Source organism: Pinus tabuliformis, chromosome 2_2 (assembly GCF_031772625.1).
Source record: "Pinus tabuliformis cultivar Carrire ecotype Pingquan chromosome 2_2, CPIR1, whole genome shotgun sequence".
In the NCBI taxonomy this organism is placed as follows: domain Eukaryota; kingdom Viridiplantae; phylum Streptophyta; class Pinopsida; order Pinales; family Pinaceae; genus Pinus; species Pinus tabuliformis.
In genome coordinates, this window is record NC_142300.1 from 1,132,246,464 (window position 1) to 1,132,260,010 (window position 13,547).

Sequence of the window (13,547 nt, forward strand, 5' to 3'; positions counted from 1 at the left end):
GTCTTTTTGATAATGGGGATGATGTTCTTGTTTGTATACTCAGCAAGACCATTTCCCTGCGGGTAGTAATTAGCAGAATGTTTCAACATAATACCATTTTCAAATTCAAATTCATAAAGCTTTAATAAAGAAAAGTACACTACATTGTAAAAAACGTGTGATACATGAACGCCAAACCTGGAAATGATGTTCTGTTGTAGGAAGTTGATGACTCCCTAGTTGTTCACTTGTTTCAACAGAACTGCTTCTATCCACCACGTGAAGTAATCTATAGTGGTCAGAATGTAGTAGTGTTGCTTTGATGAATGTGGGAAAATCTCCCCAATGATGCCCAAGCCCCACTATTTGAATGGTTCTTCCACTGCAACAGGCTACAATGGGGTTGCTGACCTTTGGTTTCGGTCGACGCATCTTTGACAAACTGAACACTTGCAAGCGTAAGCATGTGCGTCCTTAAATAATGTAGGCTAGTAGAAACCGACCTGCATGACCTTGTGCACTATTGTGTTACCCGTGAAGTGTCCCCTGGATGATCCATCATGGAGGTCAAGTAACACCTTTTCTGAATCATGTGCCTCCAGGCACCTGAGCAAGACACCATTGTGGTGCTTTCTGTAAAGCACCTTATGCACCAGCTGGTAAGATAGAGCTTTGAGTTAGAGTGCCCTCTTTTGCCGCATGGAAAAGTGAGAGGGCACAGTGCCATGCTTAAGGTATTGGTGCACTTCTGCGTACCAAGAGTCTCTGTGCGAAGTGGGTGAGGCTTGCTCAACATTGTACATTTCAATTTCTTGCTCCCAACCTACGAGTTCTTCTTCTTCCTCCTATGCATGTTCTGATTCTATTGCTAGTCTACACGAACCATGAACCTTGATGGTGTGAACTGGCTTGATGTCAAGATCATAGTATTTTAGTCTTGTCATCCAGTTTGCCCTTCTTTCACCTAGCTCTTGCTGAATAAGTAGTGATCGAACTGTTGGGTGTGACACAAAGATAATCCAGTGGTTCTTTAGAAGGCAGGGTCTGAAATGATTTACCGCCTTGTATATTGCATATGCTTTCTTTTCCGCGGCGAGATAGTTGATCTCAGATCCTTATAGGCTCATGCTCATGAAGGAGATGGGTCGCTAATTGTTCATCTCATCCTTATGAGTGAGAATAGTGGCGAGTGAGGTGTTGGAAGCGAAAAGTATAGAGCAAGAAATCTTTGCTGAAGTTTGGGCTATACAACACAGGCATTTATTCTATAGCTTGCTTGATATGGGAAAACACATCCTTTTCTCTCTTTCCCCAACTATAGATTGCATCCTTCTTGATCATCTCTTGGATGGGTTTGACAATCTGTGCATAATCAAAGATGAACTTTATGAGGAAGTTAATCTTACGCAGGAAACACTGCATGGCTTTCTTGTTCACGGGGTGAGGAATCTATGTGATGGTTCAAACTCTATCCGGATCTACTTTGATCCTAGTATTGGCAATGATGTGTACAAGCAGGTTTCCCTCTTACAATGTAAAGATGAACTTCTTGGGATTCAAGGATATTCCATATTTTCGACATTGCTCAAAGATTTCCTTGAGATGGCACAAGTGGTCTAACTGCTGCCTTGAGAAGACTGTCACATCATCGAGGTAGACCATTGTGCTCTGTCTGATAAGACCACGAAAGACGATATCCATTATACATTGAAAGGTTGCTCCTGCATTTATCAGCGCAAATGACATCCTTAAAAAAGAAAATGTACCCCACTTGGTACGGAAGGTTGTTTTAAGTCTATCAGGCTTTGCTACCAGAACCTGGTTGTATCCTGAAAATTCGTCTAGCAAAGAAAACATATTTTCTCCAGATATTGTGTAGTATATACTCCATCGACGACACTAGGTAGTTGTATTTATTGTATGTGTGGTTGAGGTTACGGAAATATACGCACATGCGGATCTCCCCAGACTTCCTTCTAACAGGGACTAAGTTAGAAACCCATGTGGAATGACAAAATTTGTAGATGATTCGAGAAACCAACAACTTGGTCAATTCTTTTTATATGAGAGGCTCAAGTGAAGGATGAAATTTCCTTAGCTTCTACTGAAAAGGATTGGCCCCTTCTTTGATTGGTATAACGTGTTGGATTATTCACGTGTCATACGTCTCGAGGTCATTGTATGTCCACGCGAATACATCTTAGTACTGCTTGAAGAGGTAGATGAAATTTTTCCGCCCTTGAGGTGTGCAACACGTACTGAGATTCACAAACTTCAGATCATCATCTGTTCCCAGATTAATTTGTTCGTGCAAGAATGCATAGCTGTGGGTTTTTGCATTAATAGGTCCCTGAAAGTGGTTCTAAAATTCATACAGATTCTTGATTGATACCACACCCTTGGGGATGAGGTTGCCTTTTCTTGCATCTTGCAGAGACTGCTCGTGCTCGTGCTCGTCTATTATTGCATCTTTGAAGACGTCAGCATTGGCCATAAAATGCAATATTTGTTGATCATCATCAAAAACACATAAATTAGTGATGTTTTCTGGGACAGATGGCTTATATAAAATTTCAACAGAAAATCTATCCCTTAACAGTGTCATCCTAACAGTTGTGTTTGCCAAGGCATCTGTAGATGCGCTACGCATTCTTGGTACAAAAGTAATATTAAAATCTTAGAATTGAGAGATGAGTCGTCATACCTCTTGTTGATAACTTTTAAGACGGGGTGACACACAATGTATGGTGTTAAGTACCTGACGCACCACGATCTCTGAGTCACCTACCACTTTGAGCACAACAACGTTGAGGCTGATGGCTTTCTGTAAGCCCAAGATGAGTGCTTCATACTCAGCGGTGTTGTTCGTGCACTCGAACTCCAAGCAGCTAGAGATTAAGTGTTTCCTCTGTAGCGGGTCTGTTAAGACACAACCGACTCCAGAGCCCTTATGCATTTTGGAACCGTCAAAGTACAAGGTCCACATATAATTTGTACAAGGACTGCTTGTCGCACTAGTACAACTAACACTACTACTACTACTGTTACAATTTACTTTACAAGTTTCATTTCCGCCAGTTGGGCATGGAAGGAGGCCCAACTGCATTTCTGGTGGGGTCGGGAATGGTTGTGCAAGATAGTGTCCCAACTGTGTTTCGAGAAAGAAATTGTCAAACACTAGTTCTGTGAAAGACAACAATTCATTTTCTGCATTCAAGGGAGTCACATTGTGTCTCATGTACATCTCTGACAACACTTGGATCTGTTTGTTTCTGCCCTTGTACGGAAGCCATAAGTGTGACTATCTATGGAAAAGTATCCTTGCAGCTTGCTTGACCTATCTCTGTTGAGCAACATGCCATATGCTTCAGGGATGTCCACAATCACAATATTGATGCATTGATGAACTCATCCATCAGACAATAATCAGATGATCACATCCCAAAGTTCACCAATTGTTGGTACACATGGTCTGTCAAGTTAGATAATTTGTGTAGTCATCTTGCTACATTGGGCATTGATCTTTTTAGTGATGGAGAGTGGCATGACATTGACTGATGCGCCAGAATCAACCAAACAATTGTGGATGTTGAAATTTAATATTTCGAATGATAACAAGAAAAGCGGGTAGAGCAAGTTCACCTCCTCTATGTAGAACGGGTTGAGCACGGATGTGAGTGTGTCAGGAGACTTACTTGTTCCCTTGTTGGAAGAGGTAGCATCACCTGTAGAGGTTTACCCAAGTGCGCATAGAAGAATATTGCATTGTTTTGTGATTTTGGTTAGCTCATACAGAGATATGTTTGCACAAGTCTTCTTCATGTCCTCTACAATGTTGTAATCCAGAGCGGGGAGACTCATCGAGACGTCCAGGGGTAGACTTGTGTTCGTGGTTTCCGATAGACTGATTTTATCTTTGTTGCCCATGGAAACACTCTTTGTTGTAGCTGTCTTCCTGGATTTGCTTTGAGTTTTCTGTGTTTACTTGACCGGCAGATCTACTATCCCTAGTATGTCTTGTCTTATTTTGTCTCTCGGTATCTCAATCACATTGGGGGCCCCTTGACTTCTCAAACTGTACCAATTTTTCTTCTTCGAGGTCAGCCTGTCACTCAGAGACTCCTTCTTCGTGGCGATCTTCTAGGTTGTGCAGGAACACTAATACACATTTACTATGTGCCTAGTACTTGGGGCTTCATCAGATGCAACATCTTCTTTATCTTCAATGTTGGGCTCAACCTGTTCATTGACCACATTGCCTTTGGAGAAATGTGTGTCCATTTTTCTCATCATACAGTTCTAATCAGAGTGTGTTCTTTCGGAATGGTGTTCGTTGTGGAATGAGCAGTACAAGTCTATGGCGAGCTTTTCAAGGTTCAACACCACGCTGGAGCTCTGCGTAGATTTGGATGGCTGGCTGCTGTTGCTACCTAAAGCCACATTGTTCTTTGGCTGGTACCTGGAAGGCCCGCTGCTCACAATTGTCTTGCTCGTTCTTTGTTTGAGTTCAGCAACTTCGGTAATCAGGGACTTGAGTAGACGAGTAAGGCTCTCAATGTGACTTGCTTCCTTTTCCTTAGCCTTACTCATAGAGGCCTGATACCTCTTTCCCATGTCCTTAGAGTTCTTAGTGGATTTGTCATTTGTAATGACTCCAATAGCGCGCAGGTCTTTCTCCACGGCAATAGCCTCTTCACAATTTTTTGTTAAAGTTGGTCTCGCAACTCGCTTGACGAATTGCGCAATACTAGTCGATAGGGCAGACGTGTAGTAGTCAATGGTGATGGAGTCATGAGTTTTGGTGTCTGCTAAGAACTTGTTTAGGATTCGGTTAAACCTTTGATTGAAATATTTAACCTTCTCTTTCTACTCCATCTTGAGACTACCCAGCTCCTTTAGCAACATGGTGGGGGTCTTGTCTTCAAAAAACTTCTCAAGAAAGATTCTTTTGAACGCCCCCCAGTTTTGGATGGAATTTGGTGGATGGGAACAATATGCATGCGACATTGTCATAGTGTACCTTGAGTGTCTGCAGATGTAGGTAGAATGTGTGTAAATGATCTTCTACCTTCACTGTTTTGTTAGGGTCATACTTCGTTAAAACCTTCTCTGCATGTTTTGGCATCTTGTACAGGATTCCAGGAAGTGCCAATGGGCCCTGAGTCATCCATTCCAAATTATGGTCACCCACGTTGTCCTCTTCATCTTCCTCCTCCTCTTCTTCTAGTTTAAAGGTTCACTCTCTGAATCTTTTGGTTCATCTCTGCCTCCACCTCCTTCATTGCCTTCTCCTCCGCCTCCTGTGCCGAAAATCGAGCTCAGGAGTAAGAGGTCGTCTTCTTTTGTAGAAATTTTGAATAATATGACACTTATTCATAGAGATTATCCTGATTATACACTATTTGTGGAATGCATGCATAATACATAACCTCCTCTATGTTGATCATCAATTTTGCGGAATTAAAAACAATGAAACATCAATCGCATGCGCACATTAACACAGTATGTAACCCAGGGAAAGCATACAACTGAAAACCCCACACTATCTGTATATTATAATGATTTAGAACATGTAACAATACATAGTACAATACTCCTCACAAGTACTCAATACTATCTCCACCTGTTACACACAAACTAGCTCAGATCTGAATCAATCACAGGTTCAAATCTCCTCCGCTGCTTACCTGCCTCTACAACGCAATCCTGCATGAGAATAACGATGAATGGCTGAAACAAACTCATATTTCCTTGGCTGAACCACGCAATCCTCATTGGCATTACTCAATCCATGCATGTGCAAAATCTCATGCACAACTATAGTCACAACTGATAGCAATCTCAACCTCTAACACCTATCTCCACTGAACTGTCCATGCACTGAGTTAACTGATGTATTCTTTAGTTGCTTTATGAGTTAATAATTAGTGAATTAATTAACAATTAATTCACTTCACTCATCACTAGTGTATTTTGCAGTTAGACTAAATACAACTAGTTTAACCAAGTCAAACTGAACACAACTCCATCAACTCCACCAAACTCAATCTCTTGAGTTCTAACTGAAGTCCATCATGCAATAGCTCAACTGACCCATAAGAAAAGCGTATTTCCTTCTGACAGTTGCATGTGCCACATCCATAGCTCAAACTGAAGTGCTCCAAGAGGATAAGATAATGTTTATAGTCCAAATATTATTATGAGCTAATAATATTCGACTGTTCTATTTTTAGCCTGGCAGTCTAAAAATAGAAACTGCCCATATGTCTAAAAATAGAAGTCCATCTATTTTTACCAACATGACCAATCATCCACAAATAGCATCCTGCAACTCATAGATAATGATCCATATGTCTAAAAATAGACTTTGCTCCAAAAATAGCCTGCGGGCCCACTTAGTGAAGGCGACTCATTTCCACTAAGCTCCATCATCTTGTTGCATTTTCAACATCTTCTTCCTTTCGAAAGATTGGAGGTTCCTCTTATTTTTCCACAACTTTTTCTAGCTCTTCAAGGGTGGTGAAGATTTCTTCTTCCACAGATGAGACTACCACTCTTGTGGGAGTAGTCGTGTGCTTCTTTTTAGAGTATGGAAGAGTGTATACACTTGGGATCAATCCAACAACTTTTGCGAACTGACAAGCGATGGGATGGACAACTTGGATATGTTGATACGAGATTTTGCATCCGGGTCTGGGAGGCAAGAAATTGCCAAGTTCAGAGTTTCTTGTAGGGGAGAGGGAGTGAGTGTTACTTCCTTGACCAGATGATGAATGAATTGGGTTGGTAGGAAAATCAACCATAAATTGCTTGTGGCCCTCCTTCTAGCGCCATAAATGTTGATAGTGTTGGACCTGCCAACATTCAAGGGATCTCCCTGATATGAAATCCCAATTAGACCTCACACTGTTTGATGTAGGAGTCCCATCTGGTACGATGGCCCGATTGTCATTTACTTAGAGATTTTCCTTAGCTCTTGTTGTTCAGCACATGAGAGTGTTATGCTAGTGTCTTCAAAAATTGAGGTGAGTATGCCTAGTGAGTGCATAATGTAACTCGTGTCTTGGCTATCATACTGTAAAGGGGGAGAGAGTAAGTGAGCCTCTAAGTGATAGGTAATAGTACCACCCAGGAAGAGACACACATGAACCAGAAGGGTTTGTCCAACATCCAGTGGAATAGTCTACAATAGATGCAGCAGTCATTAAAACCGAGGTGAAGGGGATAACACATACACCACCCAACTGGAGTAGTCTACACAGATGTTATGGTCATTAGAACCGAATTAGGGGGGACAACATGTAAACCACCCAACAGAGTAGTCCACATGGATGTGATGGTCACTATAGCCCAAAAACAAAGATGGTATGTTGAGTATCCCATAGTGTAGTCCAGAAGGATGTGACAGCGGTGATAACCAATACACAAGGATGGTCTGTCTAGTATCTTGCGGAGTAGTCCACGAGGATGAGACAAAAATGATAACGAATACAACACATTCTCAACAATGTAAGTACTAAAAAAACTGACATAGTTCAACAATCTTAGTACAGGTGAAATAAACATGCATTACAAATGCCAAAAGAATAGTCTTACAAACATATACAAAACATGCATGAAAATGTGATGACCTTAATAGGCTTTTGAATTAAGAAAAAGTCCTAAGACACATCTGTACACCATACATCACTAGTCCCAGTAGTGGGATGTTGGAGCCACTCCTCACTCCCCAAAGTACTAACTGTACACTCTAAAGGCTATGTGGGAGGAACCAAGGTGAAAAGGACTTAATGGGATGGGTATATATAGCCAAGGGTGTTGCTTGACCCTTATGACTCTGGGACTACCCTCATGACAGTTCAACTTCCTATGACTTTTCTACTTACATGACTCTTCATCTTCATGTGTGTGTCCATTGGACATACACTTCACATTACATTTGGTTACAACAGATATGGCCCATAATAGGGATGTGGCTTAAACAACTCATGACACAACTTGACATGACACTGTTGAAGTGTACTGGCTCGTTGTGGTGTCCATGTCAAGCTAATGTGTTGCTAAGTGATGGATGTACTCTCGGTGTGCTTTGTCTTTTCCTTCGCATGGCTTCGTGCTACAGGGTCTTCGATGGTCTTGGTCTTGCAAGATGGTTGTATGCATGTGTTCCCTTCGCTTACTCTTGGATGTGCTTCTCTCATCCGTCCAACTGCAAGTAATTCTTCTAGCATGTGCGTTCCTTCTTCATATCGTCTATTGTCTTGCCATGATCCATTAGTGTACTTGTTCTTGCAATTCACTCATGACGGGACAACATCAAATACAAAACCTCGTAATCTAAGATGCATGCATTTTTTCCGTTTTCCGGGCCCGAGACAAATGATAGCCTGAGAAGAGGGCCCAACAACTGTGCATTGTGTAATTCCAGGTGACAAGGAGGTGGACTGGCTATCTTGGATGGGAACTCCGGGGAACAATGTTCACTGTCGGGGAAAACTTCGTAGAGGCTACTAGGAGGCAGGATTACGTAGTTGAGGACAATAGTGGCAGTTTGTAAGGTGGGACCCCGAGGGACACCTTTGCATAATTTCGAGAGGGAAGACAATGCCGAACAACAGAGGGACCAGAGGACAGTTTTGCGCAGTTTTTGAGAGCAGTGAGTCCCGATTGAGGGAGGTCACTAGGAGGACACATTTGTGCAGTTTTTGGGAGCAGTGCAGCCTCAGGTCTCTATGGGATGTGGGGTTCCATCAAGCAGGCAAGAGGCTTGATAAATGATCTTGCAGAGTGCATAGTTTAGATCAGGCTTTGAGGCAGTCTCTATGCAGTCATGGGAGGAAGGCAAATTGCTCACCTTTGGGGTTGCGTAGTGCAACTGACCCGGAGGAAAACCTCCAGCATTGCGCAGTTCCAGAAAGCAGAGAAACACCACTGAGGGCTGAGACTACGCAGTGTAGCTCAGTCGAGGTCTAGTCAAAAGGGGGGTGTCTGGTGGGAAGGATTTTCAGGAAAATGGCTAAGTGCAAGAGCAAGTGTGCCTCTGAGGACTTGACATTGTGATCACACACTTAACATACTTTGACATCATAACAACATTGACCATCAGGACAACATAGAAAATCATGACCTTCTACAGGACTGTCTAGTGCTGAAAGTGACAAGTGTGACACTTGAAATAGACCTTTGGACGACCGTGACGACACTTGCACGACATTGTTTACAACTTTGTGTGTGAGTGAGACAAATGTTCACAAAGCTAAGAAAACCCAAACACACAAAAACAAACCTTCGACATCACCGGAACAAGATCACAAGTATGACAAAGTAGTCAACATGCCAATAGATGACAGTTGACTAAGCAAGCAAAAAGGTGAAAAAGACTTTAAAGGAGCTCGATGCATGAGCTCGAGTGTTTGCAACCATCAAAAGAAAAACCAATGAAGGCTCTAAAATTTGAGTGCAAGCCAAAATTTTGGAGGGTGTTGTAGCCACTACAATAGGATCCAGGGGAAATCTCCATGTATTTGTTTTGTGTTTCTTGCCATTATATATTTTTTGTTTTTAAGAATTCGTTTGCAGATACTTTCTGTACAGGGTTAAAACCTACAGCGTTGGGGAATCATCTATTATGGATAATACTAGATGTTTGGGTGAAATAGCTGAATTTATTTGTACTATGTCTAAGTCATACCGTAAAAAGCATATGTATGAAGGGACCTATGTGGAGATGAACCTAAATGGTTTGAAGACTTTCCATTTTTGATGCAATGATGACACACTATTCTCATTATCCCAACAACCACATCAGTGTGATAAAGAGGTTTCTGAAAATTAATCAGAGTAAAAAATGATGATAGATCAAGGCTTTCATTGGAGACACTAGATATGTTAATATTTCTATCTCTTAGTGCACCTCATGTTGTAAATGAGGTAAATTTGAATGCTATTATGATGTATGGAAACAAATGAAAATTAATAAGCTATTTCCATTGAGCATATAGATTTATATTTTCAATAATGTAAATCCAAATATTTTTAAATATGATTAAATGAATAGAAAAAACACGTATTTACTAAATTTTTCCTTATTTACTAAATTATATTGAGATTTTATAGTATTTTAATATAATTACTCTTTGAATTTTAAAAAATTTAAAAATTTAAAAAAACACTATTTCATTTTAGATTTTTTTTAACACGAATTTATTTAATAAATAACTTCAGTAAAAATACAACTTCTTTTATAACTGTCATCTTTCACGGTTAAATAAATATTTACCATTCCAAAATCAAGAATAACCCTTCAAATTTGATCATGGTTCGGAACCTTGTTTCCACACTATTGTTACCTCGTTTGGCGTGCTTCACGGGGTATGCTCAAATCTTGAAGATTGTTTTTTAAATTTGAAATCAACGTCCAATTAGCGTTATGGATGATGCTGTTCTCCACCCTGTAAATCTTTTTTAAGTGGAAGTTGCCCGGTAACCCCACATGGAACCCAACCTCTCTGGTTCAATCGGTACCCAAGATTACTTTTATAAGTTTTAAAACCAAGTAAATCGCTGTCATGGCCATGTGCCCCCAATTAACATGTCGATAGTTGAGTCATTCGATGGAATAATGTGGTACGAATATTAATTGCAAAGCAAAGGTAGTGGTTGGTGTGAACGGGAGTCATGGTCCACATTATCAGATCAGAAAGTTCCACATGACTAACGAGTTGTCAAGCACTAAACGCCTGTCTGTTCGCAACTAACAAAAGAGTCTTAATGTGGTGGGATGTCGCCCACTGAAAGCGTAGGTCAACATTGCAGAGCGCAGTTCCAGCGATCATGTGTTGGGCTGAGCTTCATCTCAGGGTTTCGGGGGAATGGCTATCTTGTTACCTATATTTTACCTGCCTCGGCTTCATCTTTCTGTTCATCAATGGCAACCGCTGTCTTTCACGATGAGTTTTTTTTCCATCTTCTCTCCTTGGCCTCCAACTCTGTTTGGACTTATCATCGCTGTAACGATGTGTTCACACACCACGTGGTCTAGATGCCAAGAACATTTTACCTTTTCACCTCTACCATCGCGTAGTACGACGTATTTCTAAATCACCGTGGTCTGGATGTCAAGAACATTTTACACTCTCATCTCTAGGGTCACCTGACAGCAAATGGGTTAAGAGTGCTATGGAAATGATGGAAGGAGGAAACACATTTCTTTTAGAGCAGAAGCCGATGTTCAAACAGTCTCCGTTCACTTTGCCATATTTTATGCAAACTATGGGCAGTCGAATTGGTGCTTGGATGAACTCGACCTTGCTGTGAACTCAAGGGGCTATCCATCTTCCGATCTTGTAATAAGTCAAGCCAAATCCAGCCGATAGATTTGGTAGATCGGTTTATCAAACATTTTGATAGATTGCCGTTATCATTAAAAGTGTTTGGAGCGCTTGTTGAAATTACTTATGAGTGAATCTGTGAATCACTCTATGTTGTATCTTTTTTCATAGATGAATACATCGTGCAGCAATATGGGCTTTCGAAATTTAAATAACAAATGCCAATAAACACACCTGACCACGACAAAGATTTTGGGAGAAATATTGCTGAGGAAAAATGGATTTCGTAGTCGTTTCAAGCAGACGACGAACAACACAGATTGAAGTTTTATTGGATTTATCGTCTTGTGTAAGTGCTTCAATCGTTTCAAACTGTGTCTTCTATTTAAAATGAATATTTCAAATTTGTTTATTCCAAGCGTGATAGATCTACCTGGTGTATATTTTTCCTCATTGAATTAGTAGATAATGAAGAGTGATAGATCTGTACATTTTTCAAGTTTGTTTACCCGCTGAATGATAAATCTGTATAATTTTCTTCCATGAACAGCTAATCACGGAAGTTCACGGATGTTCAAAAATATTGTGATAGCAAAGATAAGGGATGAGGTTCTCGGCGTCTGTCTGAGGCATCTATTCACTGTTTTCCAATTTTGGGTTATGAAGAACCAGTACCTTGTTGCGGCCAAAGATGGTTATTTAGGAAGAAGATTGTGAAGACGGGTAGCCACATCTTATGCTTTCTTGTATTCCTGGATTCATGTGGAGAAATTCAGTGTTACAAGTGATTGGGAGGAAATTACAACTATTGTGGCAGCATGAATTTCAGGTAGACAAACGCGGACTCTTGATTCATATTTCAGTCTATTTCATTTATCATCTACTTGTACCTGAAACCTAAATATTTGCATTTGCAGGTGCCTCTACAACTGCCAGAATAAAATATATGGACTTCCCTTTGACACATTCCAAAGACCATAGGGAAACAAAGCGCCTTGATAGCTTATTTGCCAACATCTGACCTTGTATTCTTGTAAAGAATTGAGACAATTAGGGGAGTTTTGCAGTTGGAGAAGGGTGGGGCTACTGTAAAATTCGGTAATTCCAAATACCAAAATTTTAGAAGTCTGAGTTGGGGATGGGACTTGCATTTATTTTGCTGGTTTCTTCGTACACTAAGGGCGTATTGGTGGGTGATGCCTCCAGAAATGTGAACATGGGTGAGACTACTCCAAATCAATTCCAAACACCAAAACCCCAGAGAGTTAAATATCAAAGCTGTGGTGCCCTGAAACGTTGATATCTTTGGAGGTGATTGATGTTTCTTGGTGTCGGAAGCTGCCTGGTGTGAAAAATTCGTTGTCTTTAGACGAGCGTAGTGTTCGTAATTGTCCCAAACTGCAAAACGAGTGGGGGATTATTGATCAGCTGCGCCAACAACTGAATAAAAACCTCTGCAGAAGATGGTAGTGCTGTGTTACAAAGAACACAGCAACAACAGCAGTGACTATTGTTTAGGTTATGCCGATTGTTGAGTTTGTTGAATCCTTGTCAAAATAGTACAGCGCAGTATTGAGTTATAAACAACACACCGAAAGCAGCAGTGTCTAGTGCTTATGTAATGCTGATCGTTGAGATTGTTTCATGGTTGTAAAAATAGTACAGGTACAGTTTTATTTGTAAATAAAGTGATGGTTTATTTGTAAATAAAGTGATAGTTAAGATGTTGCCAAATTTGTTGTGGACATTTTCTCTCGATTTGTCGTTTGCTTTCATATTCTTGATAGGTTCGTGGTGATGACATGGTATCAGAGGTTCATAGCACTCTTCAGGAGAGTGAATACATTAAGATGAACTTAACCGAAGAGTTTGCAGCTCTGTAGAATAGTTCAACTTTTGTTACCAGCTAATTACTTGAGCAATATAAAAACCGTTTAATGGGTTGGTTTCATAATTCGTTTATGTTAAAAAGTAATTTAAATTTTTCTCAAATTCTTGTTCGCTGCTATCTGTCTCAAATTGCGGTTTCAATGAACTTTTGGTGACCAAAGAAAACTGCTGCAAGCCTCTGCTGTAGTTGTTTTCAACCAGGTCAACCTTCTCAAACGGCATCTTTCATACCATACTCTTGTAAGGGAATAAATCATGCATGTCTGCTTCAAATAGGCAACCTATAGCTACAGCCTATCAAACCCTCTAAATGAATCAAATAAGGCGACTTCTTTGAGTAACGAAACC

The 13,547-nt window shown here is 40.6% G+C and overlaps 1 long non-coding RNA gene across 1 annotated transcript; it reads left to right on the plus strand.

Annotated features, from left to right (window-relative positions):
- The first annotated feature begins 10,696 nt into the window (after positions 1 to 10,696).
- LOC149197366 (uncharacterized) lies at positions 10,697 to 12,084 on the plus strand. Its single transcript, XR_016254185.1, has 2 exons — positions 10,697 to 11,658; positions 11,860 to 12,084. It is a non-coding gene; the product is annotated as an uncharacterized LOC149197366 (long non-coding RNA).
- Positions 12,085 to 13,547: the final 1,463 nt, after the last annotated feature.